Raw genomic sequence first — 21,956 nt, 5'->3', positions numbered from 1 at the left:
ACTATTTAGATTGCCATCGATAAATGGGGGCCAATTATCCTTCCTCCCATAATGCCGCACCATACATTAACCTGCCAAGTTGGCTGATGTTCCACTTGTCGCAGCCACCGTGGATATTCCGTTGCCCAGTAATGCATATTATGGCGGTTTACGTTACCGCTGTTGGTGAATGACGCTTCGTCGCTAAATAGAACGCGTGCAAAAAATCTGTCAGTGTCCCGTAATTTCTCTTGTGCCCAGTGGCAGAACTGTACACGACGTTCAAAGCCGTCTCCATGCAATTCCTGGTGCATAGAAATATGGTACGGGTGCAATCTATGTTGATGTAGCATTCTCAATACCGACGTTTTCAGGTTCCCGATTCTCGCGCAATTTGTCTGCTACTGATGTGCGGATTAGCCGCGACAGCAGCTAAAACACCTACTTGGGCATCATCATTTGTTGCAGGTCGTGGTTGACGTTTCACATGTGGGTGAACACTTCCTGTTTCCTTAAATAACATAACTATCCGGCTAACGGTCCGGATGCTTGCATGATGTCGTGCAGGATACCGAGTAGCATACATAGCACACTCCCGTTGGGCATTTTGATCACAATAGCCATACATCAACACGATATCGACCTTTTCCGCAATTGGTAAACGGTCCATTTTAACACGGGTAATGTATCACGAAGGAAATACCGTCCGCACTGGCGGAATGTTTCGTGATATCACGTACTTATACGTTTGTGACTGTTACAGCGCCATCTATCACAAAGCGAAAAAAATGGTTCAACTAAAACATTAATATATCTTTACGTACTACACGAACACGTAATAAAAAATGGGGTTTCCTATTTGAAAAAAACGCAGTTGATATCTGTTTGACCTATGGCAGTGCCATCTAGGGGCCAGCCATAGCGCCATCTGGTTTCCCACTTCAAGCTAGACGAGTTTCGTTCTCTGTAGTTTTTTTCGTTTGATGCTTATTTCGTGAGATATTTGGCCCGGTCACTATCAATGGAGCACCCTGTATAGACACAAATGTACGGGCACACGCTCATACAAAGATGCATGTGACCGGGAACTGTTTTTACACAGAGCAGTCATCGGCTGCAATGAGTGAATACAGGAGACGTAACGAATAACCAAATTTTGGGGCTAGCAGCTGTCAACGCAGCCAGCGTGTCATTTCAGGCGTCGCCGGTAGGGGAATTTGCGGGCCCCGCGGCCAGAGCGCGGGCAGCGCTCACTGATTGGTTGCCAGTGTGTATTGATCTGCGCCGCCGCCACACGCCAATGGGCTGAAACAAGTGGCGGCCACCACCCCCACCTCCACCCCCGCGCCGCCCCCACCGCCGACAACCCTTCCCATCTCCGAGAGCGCCGGCCGTAATTTCACCAGCCGGTGAGCGCGAGCATTATGTTGGATCTCTTCTCAACACGCCAGCTCCACTACGGGAGAAGAAGAGCGTTATGTGGGGAAAACATCGGCCATTAGACCCAGCACAGCAGACATTTTGCTACAGCTGCAAACAAATCCGGTAACACGAAACGACGAATCGGACAAGACTCCACTTTTTCGCAGCCCGTCGTTGCAGTTGTATGTAATGTTAAACGTCAAGTGCTTGCCTTCGAAATAACCGCCATAAAGTACTATCTCTTGCTTTCGTAGCGTAGTAGAGGAACGTCTAGCTGTTAATTACTCACAATTTAAAGTCAGGTTTGCAAAACGATTAAATCACTGATTGAGAATTTTACTCTAGAGGAAAACCACAAAATACTTCTGTTTCAGAAAAATAAACTGAAGACTTTATTTTCCGGTGGTTAGTAAAGATCGTTTGTCGTGTTATGAGTCCCTTGTAACTATTCATATAACGCGGAACGTTGTACCAGTCTATTTCTGATGGGATTTGAGTAGAAAAAGTTATATGTCTGATACATGGTGAACCCGATCTCCACCAACAAAAAAAAAAAAAAAAATGTTCAAATGTGTGTGAAATCTTACGGGACTTAATTGCTAAGGTCATCAGTCCCTAAGCTTACACACTACTTAACCTAAATTATCCTAAGGACAAACACACACACCCATGCCCGAGGGAGGACTCGAACCTCCGCCGGCACCACCCTCCACCAACAAAATTTTGGAGGTTGTTTATAGATATGCCTGGCATTTCAGTATTTTGGTGTACTGGATACATGGGTTCTGGTGACTAATAATGGAGAAACTGCATTTCGTTCGGTATATCGCCACCATTTACCATCTTACCTGCATTGCGTTGAAAATATCTGCATAGTACTGAAAATGAGCTTTGTGGCCTGTTTGGAAATACAGTTGTTCCAGTCACATAATTCCACTGATACACATGCATGACTTCTTCATAATAGAGATCTCCATAACAAATGTGGTATGGCCATAATACAGAAGTGGTACATTCAACAGATTAGTTTACACTCAACGTTGATACTACAAAGCTGTTTACGGCGACTCGGCAGTAGCTCTAGTTGCTTATCATCTATTCGTGCTCGCAGTCTACGTTCGTAGCCAACGGTATTCTACAGTCTCAAATTCGTTATGTGTTCATAGGCACTGACTCCAATTAAAACAAATAGTGCGTCACAGTTCATATTTACATTCCTGATTAAAAAATTATCTTAAGTTTATTTTCTTCCTTACAGAGCTGCATTAGAACACCTTTATCTTACATAACTGTAATTATAAGGTAATGCTATGATCTGAAGTAACAAAAAGAAAAAAAGCCTACGAATGTATTTTGTTAGCCCCAGCCCAAGCTGCAGTCGCCTTAACTCTGTTACCAGTCTTTCTTACGCAACCACCTCTTCGTTCAAAACATCATGGAGATTGGTGTATGCATATTAAGTTAATATAAGAAACAGAAGATATATCTTTAAAATACCTATATGACAGCAGAAGTGTATTCGCAAATAGTGGCTTTCAATTTTTTTGTCAAATGGGGAATAGGTGTAACGCCAGTATGACGACTGTCTTTTTGTCTCAAGTGGATAATGAGCCATCCACGTTTCATCTCCAGTCACAGTAGAGCTCACCTTCCAATTAAAGTCGCCGACGAAACTCGCATGCGCTATTGACTCGATTTTTCTTGTGTTGCTGTGTCAGCTATTTTGGGACCCATCTTGCGCACAGTTCGCGGTATCCCAGGGTTTCTATGACAATTTCATAGTAAGAGAGTTCTGGAGAGTTGTGGAAACTTCGCAAAAATTTCATCCACTGTCAATCGGTGGTTTTCGCGAACAGTCTCCTCAATATTTTGCACCAATTCATTAGTCGACATTAGAGTTTTCCACTCCTCTGTTCGTCATAAACATTTGTTCTGCCCCCACTAAACTGCCTACACCACTTAAACACACTCATTCTGTTCATAGCACATTTAGCATAAACTGTTTCGATTCTCGAAAAAATTTCGGTATATGTTCTTCCTTTTGAGCGTAGGAAGCAGATCGAAGCCATGTGGCTCGCACCTGGCAGGATTTCTTATTCGAGATCTTTCACGCAGATGGACAGTAGAGCACGAGTTTATGCACTACCGCGTCCCTGCGATGCTCGCTCTGGTTAGGGGATTCCCCTCTAACACTCATTGTCGCCAACCCTCAAAAAACAAATAACCACAGCCCTTTACGGTCACAGTACACTCACTTTCTGAACAATGACGAATGGCAGCCTCATCTGGATGAGCAGACTAGCCACGCGGCCCCTACGTGGCCGTGCAGGCAGCCCGCAGAGCTCGCTCCGTACTAGCGACCGAGGGGGCGAGCGACCCACTTCACTTCACGGCAATCTCGCGGCGCGGCCAACGTTGGCGACAAAAACCGCTGTCCGCCTCCTCCACACGTTCACCGGAGCACGCGAAAAGAGTGCGGCGCTCGGGTCGACGCCGTCACACCTAACGGTGGTCCGATCGAGCGAATAAAAACGCCCTACAAGCTGCCCTCCGCCAACGGAAAGCAGGTCACACCTACATCGCCTCACAAGCTGTTATTTTGGGCGTCGTAGTCGTTTTTTACATTCCTCTGTTTTCCAAAGTCTGTTGGGATCAAATTTCCTATTGGTATTTGATTATAGTACATAAAGCATCCGTCATCATTTGTAACATAAGCAGATCACGCAAGGCGGTAACTGCACTGCAAAATGATTCATTCCTACAGAGACCGAATATTTGCAAATAATTTGAAAGTAATGTTGCTAAAATTTCTAATGTACAGTGGGATCTGTGATGAAATAAATTCGGCTACTGCTGAATATTTCTTTTTTTATTATTTTAAAAAAAATCAGATTCGGCATCTATACTATTTTTCTGTGACACTTGACTGATAAATTATTTGTTTATGACAGTACTACGGTCGGCTGTAAAGTACAGCTCTGGGAAAAATACATACCTGGACAGCCCAAAACATTTCAATAGCTGGTTGCTGATAAAGATGGGACCCCTCCTAAGTATCAGTTGCTTGTATATGCAGGAAAAGTTATTGTCGCCTGGTAACGAGTTGGCCGATATCAATTTTTTGGCCTTGCTACGTTACATGCATATTAATTATACTACTCTAGCATAAGATGTGTGCAAGTACATGGAAAAGTTATACTTCTCTTCAGATGCTGTAGAATGGTTTAACTCATACCTTACATTACGCCACCAATGTTTAGTGATTGGAACAAAAAGGTCACTGTGAAGGAATGTAGTATCAGGAGTCCCTCAAGGATCAGCATTGGGCCCACTACTATTCTTATTATACACTACTGGCCATTAGAATTGCTACACCAAGAAGAAATGCAGATGATAAACGAGTATTTTTTGGACAAATATATTATACCAGAACTGACATGTGATTACATTTTCACGCAATTTGGGTGCATAGATCCTGAGAAATCAGTACCCACAACAACCACCTCTGTCCGTAATAACGGCCTTGATATGCCTGGGCATTGAGTCAAACAGAGTTTGGATGGCGTGTACAGGTACAGCTGCCCATGCAGCTTCAACACGATACCACAGTTCATCAAGAGTAGTGACTGGCGTATTGTGACGAGGCAGTTGCTCGGCCACCAATGACCAGACGTTTTCAATTGGTGAGAGATCTGGATACGTGATACGAGGCCGTTGGGATCCAGCACGGCGTTTCATGTTACCCTCCCGAACACACCGATTCCATATTTTGCTAACAGTCATTGGATCTCGACCAATGCGAGCAGCAATGTCGCGATACGAGAAACCGCAGTCGCGATAGGCTAAAATCCGACCTTTATTAAAGTCGCAAACATAATGGTAGGCATTTCTCCTCCTTACACGAGGCATCACAACAACGTTTCACTAGGCAACGCCGGTCAACTGCTGTTTGTGTATGAGAAATCGGTTGGAAACTTTCCTCATGTCAGCACGTTGTAGGTGTCGCCACCGGCGCCAACCTTGTGTGAATGCTCTGAAAAGCTAATCATCTAAATACAAACCCAACAGACCTGTGCACAGCCATCCAGAATGTAAATGCTGATTTACTTGCCTTGTCAGACTGGGCGTAGAAATTATGTTTGAAACTTAACCCATCTAAGACATGAGAAATCTTACTCGTTCATGAAAGACTCATTATCCCCACTTCCACCATTAATCCTAAACGGCACAGAAATAACCTTTTCTTTCTCTGCAAAGAACTCGGGAGTAATTCTCGACGATCGCCTAGACTGCACTGAACAGGAAATTGCATTTGTAAGAAGGTGTCAGCATCACTTAACTCACTGCAGAAACGTAAAGAAGTGTTTCCTTTCGACCTTAAAAAGAAGCTTGTAGAGTCACTTATACTCCCTACACTCGACTTTGGTGATGATCAATACTTGTGCACGATGCATTCGGGACATTCGCGTTTTCGATCATATCACTCCCGCCTACAACCAATTATCATGGCTACGTCCCAATAAGTGTAAAGATTATCATACCCCATGCTTGCTGTATCATCTTCTCAATCACTGCACTCCATCTTATTTATCGACAGCTTTTGCACTACTATCTAAGTAGCATAGCAGAAACACCCGCTTTCAGCACAGTAAAATCCTCTCTGTAGCTGCACATACAGTGCCATATTCTATAAATCATTCTGTGTATCAGAAACCCTATTCTGGAACAATTTTCCACAAAATATCAAAGAAACCAAACCGCTTCCAAGCTTCAAAAGACAGCTAATGGCCCACCTTCTATATCACAATAGCCATCTACCCATACTCAGATCAGCAGCATATTCTCGCAGATTCTATCTACCCCCACAACTCCCCCCCCCCCACCCCCTCCCATCTTGTCAGCAGAGTTCTCTATTTGTATTTTATTGTTTCCTATCTTCTACTGTCACTATCGTTTCAATCTTCTCTTCATATATATTCTTTTCACTCCTGATAACTCTAATCATAGACTCAAATGTACTAAAATTATTTATATAACACCTTACGCTATCACTATTATTATTTCTTTCTTGTCTCAGACGTTATGTCTGGTTAAAAGTGGAAGGTGACGCGGACCTTGATCAAGCGTGACTTCCTTTTAACTGTACGGTATATGTTACATCGCATTTAGGAACTTTCGGGTAGTTGAACAAGTGTCAATAATTACAGATTTCTGTAGTTGTATATATAAGTTTGGATGTAGCTGTATTGCATTGATGTACTGGTGGATATTGTGTGGTATGACTCCTGTAGTTGATAGTATAATTGGTATAATGTCAACTTTATCCTGATGCCACATGTCCTTGACTTCCTCAGCCAGTTGGATGTATTTTTCAATTTTTTCTCCTGTTTTCTTTTGCATATTTGTTGTATTGGGTATGGATATTTCGATTAGTTGTGTTAATTTCTTCTTTTTATTGGTGAGTATGATGTCAGGTTTGTTATGTGGTGTTGTTTTATCTGTTATAATGGTACTGTTCCAGTATAATTTGTATTCGTCGTTCTCCAGTACATTTTGTGGTGCATACTTGTATGTGGCAACATGTTGTTTTATAAGTTTATGTTGTAAGGCAAGCTGTTGATGTATTATTTTTGCTACATTGTCATGTCTTTTGGGGTATTCTGTATTTGCTAGTATTGTACATCCACTTGTGATGTGATCTACTGTTTCTATTTGTTGTTTGCAAAGTCTGCATTTATCTGTTGTGGTATTGGGATCTTTAATAATATGCTTGCTGTAATATCTGGTGTTTATTGTTTGATCCTGTATTGCAATCATGAATCCTTCCGTCTCACTGTATATATTGCCTTTTCTTAGCCATGTGTTGGATGCGTCTTGATCGATGTGTGGCTGTGTTAGATGATACGTGTGCTTGCCATGTAGTGTTTTCTTTTTCCAATTTACTTTCTCCGTATCTGTTGATGTTATGTGATCTAAAGGGTTGTAGAAGTGGTTATGCAGTGGTGTAGCCGATGTATTTATATGAGTGATTGCTTTGTGTATTTTGCTAGTTTCTGCTCGTTCTATAAAGAATTTTCTTAAATTGTCTACCTGTCCATAATGTAGGTTTTTTATGTCGATAAATCCCCTTCCTCCTTCCTTTCTGCTTAATGTGAATCTTTCAGTTGCTGAATGTATGAGATGTATTCTATATTTGTGGCACTGTGATCGTGTAAGTGTATTGAGTGCTTCTAGGTCTGTGTTACTCCATTTCACTACTCCAAATGAGTAGGTCAATATTGGTATAGCATAAGTATTTATAGCTTTTGTCTTGTTTCTTGCTGTCAATTCCGTTTTCAGTATTTTTGTTAGTCTTTGTCTATATTTTCCTTTTAGTTCTTCTTTAATATTTGTATTATCTATTCCTATTTTTGGTCTGTATCCTAAATATTTATAGGCATCTGTTTTTTCCATCGCTTCTATGCAGTCGCTGTGGCTATCCAATATGTAATCTTCTTGTTTAGTGTGTTTTCCCTTGACTATGCTATTTTTGTAACATTTGTCTGTTCCAAAAGCCATATTTATATCATTGCTGAATACTTCTGTTATCTTTAGTAATTGGTTGAGTTGTTGATTTGTTGCTGCCAGTAGTTTTAGATCATCCATGTATAGCAGATGCGTGATTTTGTGTGGGTATGTTCCAGTAATATTGTATCCATAATTTGTATTATTTAGCATGTTGGATAGTGGTTTCAGAGCAAGGCAGAACCAGAAAGGACTTAATGAGTCTCCTTTGTATATTCCACGCTTAATCTGTACTGGCTGTGATGTGATATTATTTGAATTTGTTTGGATATAAAGTGTGGTTTTCCAATTTTTCATTACTATGTTTAGGAACTGTATCAATTTAGGATCTACTTTGTATATTTCCAATATTTGTAGTAACCATGAGTGGGGTACACTATTAAAAGCTTTTTGGTAATCAATGTATGCGTAGTGTAGCGACCTTTGTTTAGTTTTAGCTTGATATGTCACCTCTGCATCTATTATCAGTTGCTCTTTACATCCTCGTGCTCCTTTGCAACAGCCTTTTTGTTCTTCATTTATAATTTTGTTCTGTGTTGTATGTGTCATTAATTTCTGTGTAATGACTGAAGTTAATATTTTGTATATTGTTGGTAGGCATTTTATGGGGCGATATTTAGCTGGGTTTGCTGTGTCTGCTTGATCTTTAGGTTTCAGATAAGTTATTCCATGTGTAAGTGTATCAGGGAATGTGTATGGGTCTGCAATGTAACTGTTAAATAATTTAGTTAGATGTGAATGTGTTGAGGTGAATTTCTTTAGCCAGAAATTTGCTATTTTATGTTTTCCAGGGGCTTTCCAATTGTGAGTAGAATTAATTGCTTCGTTGACTTCATGTTGCAATATTATCACTTCAGGCATTTGTGGTATCATTATTATTATTATTATTATTATTATTATTATTATCATTATTTGTGGTATTATTATTATTATTATTATTATTATTACTATCATTATCATTATTATTGTTATTATTATTAGTGTCAGCTATCACTATTATTACTCTTATCATCGTTAATGTTATTATAACAATTATTACTGTGAATTTTTATTTTAAATCTCTTGTATGTGTTGTATGTGGTCAGAGATAAGAGAGGGCCTTAAGGCCGCAATCTGGTCAGGCTAAATAAGCAATAAATAAATAAATAAAATAAATACCCGAAGTAGGATGATCTTTAGGCAGGGGCCATGCTCGCTCTACTTCGTTTTCTGCTTTTAAGTTAGAGAGAGACCTATCATCGCTTCCGCTGACCATTTCGCAGGTCCATTTTTTCTGAACTATAGTAACACCGTTCTCATGCCACAGGAGGAGGTTCAGCGCGTTTCGTTGTCGTGTGTTGTCGACAGCTCAGCATGCACAGGAATTTCTAACTAGTTTTTCAGTGTTATTACAAGCATTATGCAATGACCTTTAGTTTGATTCTTTGAATACCACTATTATTTGTGATGGTGGCATGCAACGGCTCAAGCAATGTCCATCCTTCTTCTCGGCGAATATGTGTTTATTTGTATGATGTATCGTCGTTAACAGCATTTTTGTGTGTGTGTGTGAGATTTAATCTTTTGTTAAACATAACGAGAAAATAACTGCGAAACTTGACCAAACTGCCGTTGCGCATTGGAACGCAACGCGCCTACTGTTGTTCCGGCGTCGTATGGAGGTGGACTGCGTGCAATGTTTGTGGTCGCCGTCACTTACCCGTATTAACTGTTTGACTAGACCCTGTAGCTGTACCTTGAGGCAGAAGAATCGTTTCTCGAAGATTCCAAGTCCATGCCAGCTGGAAAATCTCAAAAATCAACCACTAAAAAATAAATTCACGTGTTGCGTCTATATCCCGCGTGTATTTCACTTCCGTCATATACATTCCAGTTTACAGCGTATGACGTTAACAAATCTCACAGTACAAATTAGCCTTTGTCATTTCACTGTGTACGTCTTGTCTGAGTTTCTCTTAACAAGTAACGTCATGGTGATTGTGTTGCTGAAGAGTTTCTGTGGTCCGCCGAGAATCTCCAAGGTGGGACGCGTTTTCATGGAATAACTTTCCCGATGAGCAGGCGTCTCCACGCGCAGAAATCCAGGTGCCATCGACCCTGTGTTGCAGATACGCTGCGTGCACTTTAGCTCTAATGACGCACGCAACATAAACAGAAAATATCCCTCACAATATGCGGTCCCAAAACAAACACTTGCTTACTAAAATAACAAAATGGTTCCTCATGGTCTCGGCAGTCCATCATTGGTCAGAGGGACAGAGGGAATAACAACTAACTTGGAACTTCCTGTCAGATTAAAACCGTGTGCCGGACCGAAGCGCGAACTCGGGGCGTTTGCCTTTCGCGGGCAAGTTAGAGCACTTGCCCGCCAAGGCAAAGTTCCCGAGTTCGCACCTCGGTCCAGCACACGGTTTTAATGTGTCAGAAAGTTTCATATCATTGTATACTCCGCTGCAGAGTGAAAACCTCATTCTGGAAACAAGTAACTTCCTCCAAAGTGATATGTTATCCGTCAAGACGTGTGGCTAGTTAGTGGTCACGCAACACGAACCTGTATTAAAACGTACAAAACGACTGACGTGCAATTCAATCAGAAAGCAGCACTATGCAGACGTTCCTGTTCATCGTCTTTCTTTTCGGTGTTATTTTGATATTTCTATGATTCCTAAATTTCCCAGGTATTTTTAATAACTTGAATTTCGAGCGGATTGTGTTTATATATCATGTGGTCACTTATTTACGAACTTTCAGCCTTTGACAATGTACGTTAAGAAGTTGTGTTTTGTAATCCTGTTAATCTTACTAATTTGATTCCCAGTGTGGTAACAGAAACAAGGTTGCTTACATTCGAACCTCCATATGTCAGACCCTCAGATCGGTGCGAAACATTGCGTGTCGATAGAGTATCAACAAAACACGGATTTAGTTCGTGATATGTGCTGTCTTCCAGTAGAAAATGCGTAAAAGGGTAATTAAAAGCAACACCAAAACTACGGAACACGGAAAAGCATATCTGTGAAACATTGTTTTGTAGGTTTCGTGTGGGTGAGTTGGGAGAGCATATGTCTGTCGTCCAAAGGTCCAGCGTTCGAATCTCACTGTTCACAAATGTTTCTCACCTGTTTACTCGTGAAACTGTTGCATGGGAGAATATTTTCCTGACTTGTAAAAGAAATTTTGGGAGTTTGTAGCAATATTCTTTGGCAGTCTGTCTTCGCTTAGTTAGTTAAAAGTAGCGAACCAATAGAGCACATTTGTATAGATAGGTGTGGTGTTCTGTCGCCTGTACTCAATAGGTTTGCTACTTTCAACTAACGAAGTGAAAGCAGACTGCCAAAGAACATTGCTACAAACTCCAATACGTCCTTTTACGTGTCAGGAAAATGTTCTCCCATACAACAGTTTCAAGTGTAAACAGTTAAATGAAGTTTCATTAGTAGGGCTTGAATGCAGGACCTCTGATATGACAACCACACGCTCTCCCAACTCACCCACACGAAACCTACAAAACAGTCTCTCACAGCTAAGCTTTTCCGTGCCTCGTAGTTCTGGTGTTACTTTTAATTGCCGTTTACGCGTGTTCTACTGGACGGCAGCACATATCACGAACTAAATCCGTGTTTTGGTTGATAATCTATCGGCACGTCATGTTTCGTACTGATCTGAGACATCTGGAGGTTTGGGTGTTGGCAGTTTGTCCACCGACGTCAGAATCTTCTGCATTTCCTCTACTTGTTCCCCACACTCGCAGTCAAGCTCACTGATAACATTGAGCTGCGCCCAGCGCTAGCAGCAATGGGAATAGTGCTTCTTTCTGTTAAAAAGGTAAGTTAATCGCAGAACGAGACTATGAGCTGCACAGAGAGGGGAGCAGAGATTCCGTTACGCAAAACTTGCCTTAGGACTGCGGAGCCTGACTTCAGATTACAGTAAGAATAATTTCAGGACATAACATAAAGTCATTAACGATTTTGGTATAGTTCAGGATATTTATAGTTCCATAGATCATATTTCTTATTAAAGTTCAGCATTTCCTGTGGATAACATTCACAGACTACATTCTTTTTCAGCTCTGTGCTTTTAAGTGATAACTTCATTGCATTCGGTAACTGCTATTACAATTCAAACAGGTAGATAACCTTCATACGTTTATTTCTTACATGGTATACGAGGGCTATTCGTGAAGTAAGGAACAATAGGTCGCGAAATGAAAACCACAGTGAAAATCAAAACTGTTTTATTTGCAACAGTTAGTTACACCTTCCAGCTACTTGTCTACACAGTCGCCGCTCAGACGTAGACATCTGTCGCTGCGTTGTACCAACTTTTCAATTCCCTCGTTATAGAAGACAGTCGCCAGTGCTTTTTGACAATTTTCTACTCCTGACTGCAGCTCGTTGTCTGTGTCAAAATATTGTCTTCATAGCCATCTGTTCATTTGAGCAGAGATTAACCTCAGGGGTAGCTAAATACGGGCTGCATTGTGGGTGATCAAAAACTTCCCATCGTAAACGCCGCAAGAGCGTCTTCATTGGCCCTGCACATTGCGGCCGAGAATTGTCGTGTAGAGCGAACCGCATGATAGTTATGTTATGTGGATTGCATAGCTTCAGACGATATCTTTCACCAGGCCCTCATACTTAGCGGGTGACGCTAATCTCTAGCCATCTTTTCGTCCTCACTGTGAGCTCAGAACTGCAAAGAGCGACATGATGCGATCGACAGGCTTATTAGAGGCAGTGCACAATGCATCTTCTAATAACCCTACCACAACAGAGGTCAAAAATTAATTATGACTGTAGTGTTGCTCACGCTGCTAAATATTGCATTTTCGGGCAGCAACAAAGTTATATTACGTGGCTGGTGTCATTAGAGCACAGTTAATAAAGTCATTTCTTAAAATAATGGATAAACTAGGCACTCATCTTTTCGTGTTTCCCACGCTGGCCTCGTTGTGAGCTCATGGCTCAATCGTCGAAAATCTAGGTAGTGATGATTCCAAGCTCGGATGCAAAGAAGCCTAGGTGATATTCTGCGATATTCAAAAGTTTTATAGATGTGTTTCATAAACCATTCTTGAAGATTAAACTTTTACAAGTTAGAACAATGGTGATGTAAAAAAGTAATCAGCACTCCGAATTTAAGTTACACTTCTTTTTTATTACTTTTGTTGCAACATCACTTCACAATATAAAACATACTTGAAAATATGTTCCTCACTGTTAAAGTTCACATTTCATAAACTGACTACAATTTGCGTCTTTTCAACATGGCGACCAAGACTTGACCCTCTAATAACCGCTTATGCGCCCAAAAATCAGAGTTACAAGTACGACAAAGATCATAGTGACAAAAGGAAGAATACACATAAGAATAATATCGTTGCAATATAAACATATCGATGTATCAAGGTACCTCTACATTAACAAAATCAAATCTGAATGTTGTCACAGAAATATGTTAACTATTCTGCAGAAACACAGAACATTTCTGGTATCGAGAGGTTGAGGTGAGGTGCCGTAATGGTTACGTAATTCAAGTACCATTACACTCTGTGCAAAGCTTCATCAGATATTCATGGCATTTTCCATTTCTCGACCGATCGTTCCTTACTTTCCGAATAACCCTCGTAGTTTGGATTTTTCAGGATGTAATTCACATGATACACATAAAACACTGACGAGCCAACTGCGAACGTCGAGAGTGAATGGCCCATTGTGACGCTTGGCAAGGGATGTGGCAAAGGAAGTACAGGTTGGTTGTAATTGGACTTTCGCTACTTGAGTCAGTGTTGACAGAAAAATATTTACCGTGTCGGTACCCAACTTTATCGGAACGGTGTTCAGACTGTGCGCTGCAGAATGTGCTTTGTTAGTAGTTTTAGTGCCATGACTTGCCGTTAGCCTCTGGTACAGGTACGCCGACGTAGGGTTGAAATACGGGACCCTGTTGCTGACAGTCAACGTGAGTGCAGATGAGGCGACCAGGGCTCCACTCCCAAAGCTGTTTTATCAAGACAACAACAATGGTGTGGCTGCTCTTCGCGGGTATCGACATGTCAAAGGAATACGGAGAGCTTCTCATTCCGCACTGCGGTGGAAGAAGAGAATTCGAAAGTTCGAATTAACTGGCGATTTGTGAATTGCTCCTGGGAGAGGTCAATTGCGCTAAAAATTGTCGATGAAGTTACTGTTACCACAGGTGAGAATGTTGTACGCGATCTGCGATCTTCAAGCTGTGCACGAGCTGTGTGACGACACCTGACTGTACAGCGCTTCACTGTTAGAAAAGTGCTGCGAACAAACTCTAGTGAGTCTCCAGGTTGTTCTGGGTGCAGATGGTCGTCACATTGAGAAAGGAAGGGACATTAGACACAGAGGTTATTAGAGATGGTGCAGAAGCTCGGATTGTTTCAAGGATCGGGAAGGAAATCGTCCTTGTCCGTTCAAGGAAACCATACCGGCGTTGGCCGGATTGATTTAGGGAAATCTCGGGAAACCTAAACTTGGATGGCCGGAAGCGGTTGTAGCGCCGGAAATACATATCCTCCTATTTCCATCTATTGCACTGCAATTTTTTTCCTTATTTTGTTACCTGAAGATATAACATTTCTGTGGCTTTGTATATTGTAATTGTTTTACTATTTGTATATATATGCATTTATGTCGATGTATAATTGGTTTGTGTTCTGAATATTATTTGTATTTATACGCTGGGTCTGGCCTAGGGAAAACTATGCTATCGAACGAATACATCGATAGGTCGTGTGGAGAACGAAAGTGTTTAGGATCTTTGGTAGTGTTAACTCTGCCGCGTGGAGCGCGGGCAGAGCAGAGGGAGTCTGGCTGGAGTAGTGCGAGTGAGCAGGTGTGTTGTGTGACGCTCCCGCGACTTGCCGCGCTTTTGGGGTTGGGCAGCATGTAATTGCGCTCGACTTGCTATGATAGTTTCTGACACGGTGTCGCGGACGGGAAGCATTAGCTGGCGCACACCAAGAGCCCGTTTCGGCTGGAGACTGTGTCGAGAAGAAGGCGCGCCAACATCCAGCTTCTGCAACAGCGACGGCCGACAATGAGTGACTGTCGCCACCTCCTCGATCGACGGCTTGAAACCTTCAATCAACCAACAAGGAAGACTGGAAGCACGTAAAGTTTTAGAACTGTATGGCAGACCTCAGCTTTTAAAATTGTAGCATCACAAAATTACAGCAACTTAGCATGAACCTTTGTTGCTCATTGTCCCAATTGCATTGCCAAGCAGGGTCCCTTGCTTTTCCGAAATGAACCCGAGTGTCGCTGAAATTCAAACGCCAGCATTAAAATAATATAATTCAATTTCTCTGCTTTAATTTCAAAGTTCAGTTAAAGTATTCATAGCTGGCTACAATATTTAGATTACACGAGCACAAATTAAGAGTGGGAGTTTTGTTAGCATATTTTAGCTTACCTGACTGCAGCTCAGCTTGGTACGTACTAAATTTTACTATTGTTAATTGTTCAGAATCATTTAATTCAAGTTCGAAGTTAATCTCTTATTTCTAAATTGCGTAGCTTCAAGTAGCTTTTGAAATGATTGTTGAGGTAGCCCAAGACTAACTGTATTTTACTGAATTTCGATATGCTTCAGAAACAAAGTTCACTATTAATTTGAGTCACTAAACTAACTTTGAATTTTCCAGTTTTATTAATTCTTTTGCTAAATTAAGTCAGGGTGTAGCGAAATTTATTACTTCAGACAAACATTCAGTTTTCACACAACACGTGTCAACCTTCAGTTGCCACGCTTTTAGTGCTAATTATATGTGCAATAACCTTTCTTTTTCAGTTATTATAGTAATTGTCCATTGGACTGGCGACCGTAATTTTCCCCAAATCTCAAATATCTAATTACCGCTAGTTAATTGTTAACGTAACGGCCGCACATTTACTTTCTTTATTAACTTTACCCCTTTTCAAAATTAATATCCACCAGTTTCATTTGCATTTTCTTTTCATTTAGATGTAACCCTTTCCTCCCTCTTTACCGACAGATTAACTTCGGTGACGATTGCTTTTCCCAAATTTCCATTAGGTACACGCGGTTTAATTTTTCACTGTCATTAAGGTCGATAAGTGAGGGGGAGGTTACACGGTTTTTGAACCGTCGTCCTCTCGAATGTGGGTCCATTGTGCTAACCACGGCGGTACCTAGCACGGTACATTGAACAATAACCTGGAACTTAAACGTGCTACGCAATTAACAAATGTTACCGTCTCACGTGGAGATTAAAATGTGTTTCTTTCAGTGGTTTATTCGTTATTTCCTTTCCTCGTGCTCTTATAAAAGTTTCCACGAAGTATCATAGTCCTACGAGCCGTCAATTTTCATGGAGGCCTTTCAACTATTGCAAGTTTGATAGTATCCACCCTGTATATAGTCGCAACAGAGACAGATGGGGAATCACTCTAGCGATCAATGGGGAAAGTCACTGACGTAAGTGACCTTAACGAAGGGCAGATTGTTATGGCACGGCGCCTTGGAACGAGCATATCGATACGACTAAGCTTATCGTTTGCTCGCGTGCTACTGTCACAAGCAAGTGCTCCCATGCTGACGCGTCGTCGTCACAGTTACCATTGCAATGGGCACGGAATCATCGAGATTGGAATATGGATCAAAGGAAAAGTGTTCCTTAGTCGGATGATATATTTTTCTTGGTACATCTAGTGGATGGACGTGTCCGGATACGCCGTCATCTGGGTAAACGGCTACTTGAAACATGCACAGCGCCAACAAGGATGCAGGCCGGTGGAGGGAATATTGAGCTACAGGGTACACTCAGCTGGGCATTCATGGGACCTGTGGTGATAACTGAAGGCACCATGAAAGCTGAAGACACGCGGCCATTATTGTGGACCACCTGAATCCTCTTACACTTGATTTCTTACCCGACGGCGATGGCATCTCCCAGCAGAAGAGCTGTCTCTGTCACGGACAGAATCGTGCTACAGTGACTCGAGGAGCGTGACAGTGAATTCACTTTGATGCGAAGGCCATCAAATTCACCCGGTTTCAACCAGAAGCGACAAATCTGGGACGCTATCGTGTAGGCTCAGTCCCGCAAATCATTTTCGGGAATTGCGTGACTTGAGCGTAGACATTCGGTACCACGTACCTCCTGAAACCTACCGAGGACTTGTGGAATCCATGCCACACAGAGCGACTGCCGTGTTGCTTCTCAATGGAGGACTAATATCTGCCAAACCGGTGGCAATAATGTTTTGGTTCATCTGTGTATTAGATAACTTCCAGTGCAAAACTGATGAAAGTTTGTGAAAATTCTTCATTTACAGCAGTTTCGAAATGAGCAGCTGAATTCAGTGGCCGTGTTGCTCTTTAAGATGATCCAAGCTGAGTACTTCACAAAACTGCAACCTCAGAAGACAGTATCGAAAGCAAGCACAGTATGATACAAGATGAGCGGCGATTAAAGCTGCTTGAAATAACTCACTTCACAGGCGCACCACAAGGACGGAAACGCTGTGTAGAGTATCAAGAATTATCTGCGATGTTGGTTTGCGCAAGATGTTTGCTGTATTTATTGAATTCTGAACAGTAATAAATGCGAGGAGACTGTTTAAATCTTTATTTAAAAGTATCAAACTTATATTTTGCGATGATTTATTATTTTGGATAAGGCATGGATGGAGAACTTCATGCTTGGCGCCAAACTGAAACTGAAAATGGGTATACTCCGGTGCCAAATGAGACGACTTTTATTTCATCTCGAGAAGTAAATCTGAACCATGTTTTCCCGGTTTCCAAAGTGCTATTGATTATGAGTTAAGGAAAGACCTAGCTTGCAAAACAGTTTTCTTTCTTCAGTACTGTGAACTGTCCTATGGGGTCACAAGATAAGAGAACGATTTCGGTGAAAATCGACCACGTCATTTTCAAAATAACCACCCAGGGATTTAGGAGAAAGACTAAACAGATAAACCTTCATCATCAAATAGGGGTATGAAGTTTAATGCTCCTCAACTAGAGTCCATCCTCTTAACCACTTCTTCCAACTGAATAAATCGTCTTTGAAGATGAGAATCTCTGGAATCAACATTTTTCTCTTCAGCGGTTTGTGCACTGTTTTGGAACTTCTGGCAGGTTCTCAGACGAAAAAAAGCAGGGTTGAGAGTTCCCGTGAAGTACTGAACATAGGAGAAAGGCACTGGCAGCAGGAAAGCTCTGAGGGCGTTGTGAGTAGCGCCTAGATAGCTCAGTAGGTAAGAGCGTTCCCCACAAAGGACAAGATTCCTGGTCTAGCGCGTAGTTTTAATTTCGTAGAATGTCTCAAGATTGAAAATTTGCGAAATGGGTTTTATATACATTTCAAAAGTCGACATAATTGAATGTTAAGGGGAGCCGGAACGATGAAAATGACAAAATTAACGTTTTTTTTTTTGTTTTTCTTCATTATAAAAATATTCGGAGTTTTCTGAATTAAGCAAATCAAGTTTCATCCTTCTAAGTGAATTCTAAGTGTGTTTCTTATCGCTGCAAACTTGACGCGCCGCGTAAACGATCGTAGCGACTTGGTTTGTCACCTATGATGGCGCCACTCGCTGGCTGCAAGCAGGGTATCTTTGCGGAATTAGACAGTGTTTTGTTTTGCAACGTTGTATGGCTTTATCTCTGTGACAAGTGACTGTTCATATAGGTAAACATAAACGCTATACCATGTGTGTTGACTTGTGGAGTTTGCTTTGTGTTGTTTAGCTGTTCAATTTTGCGTATTTGACGAATTTTGCTCTTACCTGTTTTGCCCCGTTTCAGCAGTCGAGTGTTTAAGAAAAGGCACAAAGAGTGGAAGAAGAAATCTTTTGTTGTTTCGAAGGGAGATGCTGCTCAGACTGCTTCATCGACTACTCCAAATGAATGTGATAGAACTTCCTCCAGCAAGAAACTTTGTGACATCAAAGAAAAATTTGAAAACTATGAAAGTGACATTAATGATGTGAATGAAATAACTAACATTTCCTTGCTCTCTCATATTTTGAAATACAACGTATTATGCCAAGTTCGCAAAGAAAGAGGACTGGAATTGAAAATAACTTCACACATTGGTTTGGCATGTAAAATGTTATTGAAGTGTAACAAATGTGCTGCATAAGTTTCGTTTTCTAATTCTAACAGTATTCCTCGTAGTGGTAATAGCAGAAAGAAGGTGTATAATATAAATGTTAGGCTAATGTATGGCTTGCATTGCATTGACAAAGGCAGAGCTGCAGGGCCAATGTTATGTGGAATTATGAACTTGCCAAAACCACCAACCAAGTTTGGATTTAATAATGAATTCGTGGGATCTTCTGCTGAAGATATTACTCAAGCAGCAATGAAGAAAGCAGTTGTAGAAGCTGTGACAGATAATGGGAATTGTATAGATTTAACTGTTGCTTTAGATGGATCATGGAAACGTAGAGGTCATAGATCTCTAAATGGAGTTGTTACTGCTACCAGTGGAAACAGTTGCAAAATAATTGTTGTTGCTATTCTCTCAAAACATTGTAGATGTAAGAGCAATACCAAGGACGAGGATAGTGAAAGTTGTGAAGCAAATTTTCACGGCACGAGTGGAGTGTTGGAAGTAGAGGGAGTGACAGCAATTTTTTCCAGATCACAGGAGTGGTATAATGTACGATACACTAACTATCTAGGGGATATAAAGCTCTAGAGGAAGTGAAACCTTATGTCAACGAAATTCACATTAAAAAACAGGAGTGCAGAAGCGCATGGGGGTTCGCTTGCGCAAACTAAAGATAACATTAGGATCCCAGAAGTTTAGTGATGGTATGACCCTTGGACGAAGAGGAAGATTGACAGATGAAGCAATTGATAGATTGCAGAGGTATTATGGGTGTGCAGTTAGGCAAAATAAAAGAAGCATTGAGCATACTAGGAGAGCAGTATGGGCATTATTTTTTCATACTTCATCAACAAATGAGCACCCACCACATGCACTGTGCCCCACAGGTGATGACTCATGGTGTGAGTACCAATCAGGAAAGGAATATGCCCATGAAACAGTTTGCCAAATGCTGTAATTGACGTAATTAAGCCTATATTCAGAGATTTATCACAGCCAAATTTATTGTAAAAGTGTTTACATGGGAAAAACAAAATCCAAATGAAAGTGTAAATAATTTAATTTGGATTAGGATTCCCAAAAGAGTGTTTGTACAGTTAAAAACATTGATTTTGGAGCGTATGATGCAGTGGCAACATACAATGAAGGAAACATTATCAAACGTGATGTGCTGAAACGTTTAGGTTTCCAACCAGCACACAACATTATTTCCACAACGCTCCTAATTGATGAAGAAAGACTAAGAGGTGCAGGAAGAAGAGATAAAAGCGTGCAATATGCAGCAGAAGGGAAGAAAAGAGCAGTGAAAAGGAAACTAACACTGGAAAAAGAAGAGGATGCTGATAATCCATCATATGGGGCAGGAATGTATTAAAAAACTTTGGAAGCCATTTCCCGTAACTTTAAAATTTTCATCTTTGAGGAACATTTTCTCAAAAACTGCTAACAAAAAATGGCTCTGAGCACTATGGGACTCAACTGCTGAGGTCATAAGTCCCCTAGAACTTAGAACTACTTAAACCTAACTAACCTAAGGACAACACACACATCCATGCCCGAGGCAGGATGCGAACCTGCGACCGTAGCAGCCGCGCGGTTCCAGACTGTAGCGCCAGAACCGCTCGGCCACCAGCGGCCGGCAAACTGCTAACAGTATATCAACTGAATTTATACACAATATTGTTTACTTCTTTTACTTAATTTATATAACAAATTGTAAAAAAAAAAAAATATTGGATAATTAAAGAGTGCAAAAAAGTGCAATATTTTAGAGAAAAAAATAAGCATCTGTTTAAAAAATTGAAAAACAAAAACCAATAAATATTTCTTAAGATGGCATTATAACTTTGTAGAAAAATATTCACTGCACATGTAGTCCAAGCTTCAGAGCAATATGTTTAATGGTTTTAGAAAAAATATTCCTTCTATTTACTAAAATTAACATGCAGGCGATGGGTCGTTCCCTTAACGAACGTCTAGGGACTATACTAGAATATTAATTTAAGTTCCAATGTGTTGGTAGTAATTGGAACACCGATTCTTTAGAGCAGTAGTGTAAAATACCTTTGACAAATTTACACACATTGATTTCTTTGCCCCACATAAGTATCTGCAGAATTCATCTGACACACATCCTGTCCAAGATACAACGAATGACATTCTGATGAGCACACAGTTCGTTGGTCACAAAACCGCCGATCAGCACAGATGAGCTGATCGAAATACTGTTCATTACGAGGGATGTCAGTTGAGCAGTGTCGTCCATGCAGCCTTTTCACCACTACTTTCAGGCAGTACTCATCACCTTACATTACTCTTGTCTATTTTATGGTCTCCATAAACCTTTAGGAAGCATCGATAGATATCGACTGGCACAATTTGTTCACCAGTGAGAAATTCAGTGCGTTTGTCTGTTTCACACACACCTCGGTGTTAGACGCTATCTTGGAACGCTCCCCTGCTTCTTCTGCTGTCACTGGACAACGAAACCAAAACGAAGTTAGCCGGAAGATTCAAAAAGAGTTCTAAAGCAACACAATTCTGCTAGTAAATTCAGTATAAACAGAAAAAAGAATGCATTACTTGTGGTGTTGTAAGTTATCTAGATTATTTTAATGAAATGATGTGGAACGAGTCAGTTTACAGGGTGTGTATACAGGATTAGAGTTAACGCTAACATACACACAATTATTTTTACTCCTAGCCATGCAGCTACAATTAAGCTATCAGACATATTACGTTTTTGGTAATAAGTTTAAAACTTTTTGTTGCTACGAATTGAACTCTTTTCTGAGCCACTGACGGCTTTAATAATGGATAATAAAGGTCATGTTTCACTCTACAGCTGCAGGTATGGACATGAGTGCTCTCT

The sequence above is a fragment of the Schistocerca americana genome, chromosome 2, assembly GCF_021461395.2.
Source record: "Schistocerca americana isolate TAMUIC-IGC-003095 chromosome 2, iqSchAmer2.1, whole genome shotgun sequence".
Classification (NCBI taxonomy): Eukaryota; Metazoa; Arthropoda; class Insecta; order Orthoptera; family Acrididae; genus Schistocerca; species Schistocerca americana.
Note: the sequence above shows the minus strand (reverse complement) of the source record.